Source organism: Triticum dicoccoides, chromosome 4A (assembly GCF_002162155.2).
Source record: "Triticum dicoccoides isolate Atlit2015 ecotype Zavitan chromosome 4A, WEW_v2.0, whole genome shotgun sequence".
Lineage (NCBI taxonomy): Eukaryota > Viridiplantae > Streptophyta > Magnoliopsida > Poales > Poaceae > Triticum > Triticum dicoccoides.
In genome coordinates this window covers 43,664,530-43,671,104 of record NC_041386.1, presented here as the reverse complement: position 1 = coordinate 43,671,104, position 6,575 = coordinate 43,664,530, and positions in this window count along the sequence as shown.

Sequence of the window (6,575 nt, the reverse complement as noted above, 5' to 3'; positions counted from 1 at the left end):
GTTGCGGTCGGGTGCGGCACTTGCAGTTGCGGTGCTGTTGTCGGGCTTGCAACTGGCCCGCCCCCTCTCCTGGCGCCCCCTCCGAGAAAAGAAAAGTCGAGTTGCAACCATGTTGGGGGAACATGCAGTTGCGGGGCTGTTGTCGGGATTGCAACTGGCCCGCCCCCTCTCCCGGCGTCCCCTCTAACAAAACAAAAGTCGAGTTGCAACCATGTTGGGGACATGCAGTTGCGAGGCTGTTGTCGGGCTTGCAACTTGTCCGCCCCTCTCCCGGCGCCCCCTCTGACATAACAAAAAAGTCCAGTTGCGGTCGGGTTAGAAGACATGCACTTGCGGCCGGGTGCAAGAAAAAATATATGCTAATATTCTTTTACGCATAAACAAGAAAAGAAATGAAAGTGTCGGTCCTATACAAAACAAAAGTCATGGTTTAAAAACTCGCTAACAACCAACATACCCATTAACATTTATGTCTACATGGTTCGAAAATCCCCATTCATTGAAGAAAAAGCATTTCCTACCTTATGCAAGCATAAAAATCAAAATGCATACATAAATAAATCCACAAATAGAGATCTGGCATAAAAGAGGGGAAAATAGAAGGAAAAAAATGCAACTGAAGAACCCCGAGGGACAAAGACCCGCTCCCCTGAGACAAGTACTCCGCGGTAGATATGGTGTGTACATGGCAATTGAAAAGTCTAACAAAAACAATGAAAAACGCCTCTCACAACCAGCACATCGCACATCAATACTGAACACGAGAAAAGTAAAGAAAGAAGAAGCGGGCGCTAAACAAGTCGTGGTAACACTAGACAAGCAGTGTTGCATGAATCTTACGAAAACAGTGATCTAACGGCCATATATGTGTACCGGGACTTCGGTTAAACTCAATCGACTAAATTTTAGCAATCCAGGTAATAAAATTGAAACTATCGCAACCAACATTTTACTTACAAAGCATCTGATGGATGTGCAACTGAAAATGATTAAAAAAATTGGTAGGAAATTTCATTGCTAAAATAGGGCTGCTAGAAATTTGGAAAATATGCTAAAATCAAATAGAATAAAACACAACATTAATAAGCAAGGACAAAAGGAAAAATTAAATTAAATAAACAAAAAAAAGAAACGGGATAAGCAAATAATAAGTAAAAATAAATTAAAAAAAGTTAAAGACTTATAAAAAGTAAACGAAAAGTAAAACGATAAAAAGAAGAAAAAGGTAAAGAACAAAAGAAAAATGAAAATGAAAATTTCTTGTGGGAAAAAGAGAAGCCACCGTGACTTCCTCTCCTACAGGCAAAACTCACTTGTGTAGGGCGAGAAAAAGAAACAAGACAAAGTATTTTTCTTGTAGGCTGACAAAAAGAACTAAAAAAACACACTCGGGAAAGTTGGGCTGCACAGCAAAGGGAACAAGGCCCAGAAGAAAAATAAAAGAAAGGCCCTCTCATCTCCACCGGCCCATGCAGCGACAAAGAAAGGAGCTGATTCAAGCCAACGTACACGTACACATGGACTGTCATCGACTGAGACTTCGCCAAATATCAGTCGACTGATATTTAGCGTAGCCGTTTTTTTTTACCGATGTCAAGCAATCAAAGAAACGACAGTACGCTTGATAAATTTATCTTGTTACGACCTCCGCACTTACAGATACACGAAAAAACCTCGTTTACATGATCGGGTCGAAGGAGACGAGCTTGCGGACACTGCTCGACGCCCCCTCGTACACGCCCGCCTAGAATCGGCCTTTCTCGCCGGACTTGTGGAACGCGTGGAGGAAGACGCGGTAGTTAACGCCTTGAACAACCTGCTCCTCGCAGCCCCACACCTCGATGAATCGGATGCCATCGTTCGCCATCTTGACGTGCTCCGCCACTGCCCACTTCCCGAGCTCCTGCATCTTCAGGGCGTCGACGTTACAGTACTCCCATGCCCCAGGCATGGACATCGCCGTGGCGGCCATGATGATGGAGGAAATGACGATGCCGACGCCGACGACAAGGAGGAGGCTGGTCCTCATGGTTGATGGCTTGTGGTTTCTCTTGGGTGAGGGTCGATTAGCGGGGCTGCAAGATTAAGAACAATGGGATGAGTCGAGGACACTGCTGTGGCGTGGTGATGGTAAGGACAGCTGAACGGAGGGGCATAAATAGATTGGCAGGAGTCGACATGGTGGTGGAAATTAGTTGAATGTATCTCCCTTTTGTGATTTATTAGTGGTTACTGATGGGAAGGCAATATCTATCTTGTATAGTTTGGCATCCATTGATTAGTTGCATATCTATCTTAGTACTTGGTTTTGTATCAATAAATCCATGCTTATAAAGCATGCATTATGTCAACGCCCCTGACAAGCAGGACCCGCAGGGCAGCGACCACTCCAGCCAACGCGCTGCCCAGCGGCCCACTCGAGTCAGGCGGCCCAGCTCGCGCACCAGCGGGCCGGAATGGACGCACTGAAGCCCACCCCATCGCTACAAGTAACGAACGGCCAGGAGAGGACCGGCATCCAGAGGATCAAGAACGAACCGGTGGCTACCACTTTCCCCTTTCCCGAACCCTAGCTACTCCGTTCTTCCTTTCGAGAGCTACGTCCCTGTAATCGATTTGTATCCGCTACTACTTCAGAGAGCAATATAGATCGATCCACTACTCTGCTCCTATCATTTGGTATCAAAGACCAAATCCTCCCACTCAATCCGCTCTGGCTCACTCATAGAGACGAGAGGCCTGCGACAAGCACGCGAGGCCATGGATCCGAGCGTCTCGTCCTTCCTCACCCGCTTCGAGACCAAGATCGAAGCCGCGATCGACGGCCTGACCAAAGCACAGCAGGCTACGTCGACGAAGATCGACGACCTACTCGCGTGGCGCCCCGATCTCGAGCGCCGAGTGGCGGATCTGGGCAACGCCGTCACCGCTCTGCAACGAGCAAAAGCGCCTCCACCAACCCGACCCGAGGCGGATCCGGTGCCTGAAGGCGCCGATGCGGTGATCAATCCACGAGGGCCCGATGGCCACGGCGATTTCCAGATCAAACGGGGGCCACCGGCGGCGCTCCCAGCGCTGCCGCCGCCGCTCCCGGCTAACAGTACGACCACCGATCCTGTCACTCCAGTCCTGCTGTCACAGTTCGGCCACGCCAGCCAGATGCTCACCGGTCTCGGTCAGGCGCATCCCTCCATAGTTTTTCCCCAATTTTCGGGCGAGAACCCGAACTTGTGGAAAACTTTATGCGAACAGTACTTCTCCATGTTCGGGATCACACCTGCCTTTTGGGTACCCATGGCAGCACTCAATTTCACTGGGTCAGCAGCCGTGTAGTTGCAATCGATCCAAAAACATCTATGCGAGTTCGATTGGGATTCCTTCACTACCCTCTTGAGCACTCGTTTTGGCCGTGACCGCCATCAAATGCTCATACGCCAGTTCTACACCATTCGCCAAACCACATCTGTAGCTGATTATATTGAGAAATTCGAGTTGATCACCAATCATCTGAATTCTTATTCTGATTCGATGCATCCTTACTATTTTCTCACTCGTTTTGTTGAGGGACTAAGGCACGACATCCGAGCGGTGGTTATGGTACAGCGACCACCCGACCTGGACACGGCCTGCTCTCTGGCTCTGCTTCAGGAGGAAGTGGCTGACGGCATGTTTGGTACGCTGCCAAGACCGCCAGAAGAAACACTACGGCCAGGGGTGCCTCTTCCGCTGCCTCCACCACCACCACCGGCGCGTCACACCGCGCCCACAGTCACCACCGACCGCCGTGGCACAGACGCCGCACGACCCGAGGCATCCAAGCTCAAGACGCTCCGTGACTACAGACGAGCCCAAGGCCTCTGTTTGAAGTGCGGCGAAAAGTGGGGGCACGATCATGTGTGCCCTACCTCGGTACAACTACACGTCGTTGAAGAATTGCTCGATCTGTTCGGCATCGACAACTTCATCGACACTCAGATTCCAGCGACGAGCAGCGCCGGCGACACCATTATGGCCATCTCCATATCATCCATGACAGGAGTAGTCTCAGTAAAGGCATTCCAATTGCGCGCGTGGATCCAAGGCCGTGAGGTGCTCCTACTGGTGGACTTAGGCAGTTCTAACTCCTTCATCGACTCCAAATTCGCCGAGTCCCTCCATGGGGTCCAACCTCTGCCGCATCCTGGGCGCGTCTGAGTCGTTGACGGCGGCGAACTGGTGTGTACATCATTTGTACCCAGTTGCGCCTGGTACTCTCAAGGCCAAGAATTCTTCACCGATATGAAGCTGCTCACTGATGTCTAGTACACAACCTTCTTCTTGTAGACATTGTTGGGCCTCCAAGTGCAGAGGTTTGTAGAACAGTAGCAAATTTCCCTCAAGTGGATGACCTAAGGTTTATCAATCCATAGGAGGCGTAGGATGGAGATGGTCTCTCTCAAACAACCCTGCAACCAATTAACAAAGAGTCTCTTGTGTCCCCAACACACCCAATACAATGGTAAATTGTATAGGTTCACTAGTTCGGCGAAGAGATGGTGATACAAGTGGTATATGGATAGTAGATAATGGTTTTTGTAATCTGAAAATATAAAAACAGCAAGGTAACTAATGATAAAAGTGAGCGTAAACGGTATTGCAATGTGTTGAAACAAGATCTAGGGTTCATACTTTCACTAGTGCAAGTTCCCTCAACAATACTAACATAATTGGATCACATAACTATCCCTCAACATGCAACAAAGAGTCACTCCAAAGTCACTAATAGTGGAGAACGAACGAAGAGATTATGGTAGGGTACGAAACCACCTCAAAGCTATTCTTTCCAATCAATCCGTTGGGCTATTCCTATAAGTGTCACAAACAGCCCTAGAGTTCGTACTAGAATAACACCTTAAGACACAAATCAACCAAAACCCTAATGTCACCTAGATACTCCAATGTCATCTCAAGTATCCGTGGGTATGATTATACGATATGCATCACACAATCTCAGATTCATCTATTCAACCAACACAGAGGACCTCAAAGAGTGCCCCAAAGTTTCTACCGGAGAATCATGACGAAAACGTGTGCCAACCCCTATGCATAGGTTCATGGGCAGAACTCGCAAGTTGATCACCAAAACATACATCAAGTCAATCACGTGGTATGCCATTGTCACCACAGATACGCATGACAAGACATACATCAAGTGTTCTCAAATCTTTAAAGACTCAATCCGATAAGATAACTTCAAAGGGAAAACTCAATTCATTACAAGAGAGTAGAGGGGGGAGGAGAAACATAAGATCCAACTATAATAGCAAAGCTCGCGATACATCAAGATCGTACCATCTCAAGAACACGAGAGAGAGAGAGATCAAACACATAGCTACTGGTACATACCCTCAGCCCCGAGGGAGAACTACTCCCTCCTCGTCATGGAGAGCACCGGGATGATGAAGATGGCCACCGGAGAGGGATTCCCCCTCCGACAGGGTGCCAGAACGGGTCTAGATTAGCTTTCGGTGGCTACGGAGGCTTCTGGCGGCGGAACTCCCGATCTATTGTGCTCCCCGATGTTTTTAGGGTATATGGAGATGTATAGACGGAAGAAATACGTCAGGGGGGCCACGAGGGGCCCACGAGGGTGGAGGGTGCGCCCTAGTGGGTGGGCGTGCCCCCTACCTCGTGGCCTCCTCGAAGCTTCCTTGATGTAGACTCCAAGTCTCCCTGGTTGCTTCTGATCCAAAAATAAGTTCCGTGAAGTTTCAGGTCAATTGGACTCCGTTTGATTTTCCTTTTCTTTGAAACCCTAAAACAAGGTAAAAACAGAAACTGGCACTGGGCTCTGGGTTAATAGGTTAGTCCCAAAGATGATATAAAAGTGTATAATAAAGCCCATAAACATCCAAAACAGTAGATAATATAGCATGGAGCAATCAAAAATTATAGATACGTTGGAGACGTATCAGCATCCCCAAGCTTAATTCCTGCTCGTCCTCGAGTAGGTAAATGATAAAAACAGAATTTTTGATGCAGAGTGCTACTTGGCATAATTTTAATGTAACTCTTCTTAATTGGGGCATGAATATTCAGATCCGAAAGATTCAAGATAAAAGTTCATATTGACATAAAAATAATAATACTTCAAGCATACTAACTAAGCAATTATGTCTTCTCAAAATAACATGGCCAAAGAAAGTTCATCCCTACAAAATCATATAGTTTAGTCATGCTCCATTTTCATCACACAAGAATGCTCTCATCATGCACAACCCCGATGACAAGCCAAGCAATTGTTTCATACTTTAGTAATCTCAAACCTATAAACTTTCACGCAATACATGAGCGCGAGCCATGGATATAGCACAATGGGTGGAATAGAATAATGAGGGGGTTATGTGGAGAAGACAAAAAGGAGAAAGTCTCACATCAACGAGGCTAATCAATGGGCTATGGAGATGACCATTGATTGATGTTAATGCGAGGAGTAGGGATTGCCATGCAACGGGTGCACTAGAGCTATAAATGTATGAAAGCTCAACAAAAGAAACTAAGTGGGTGTGAATCCAACTTGCTTGCTCACGAAGACC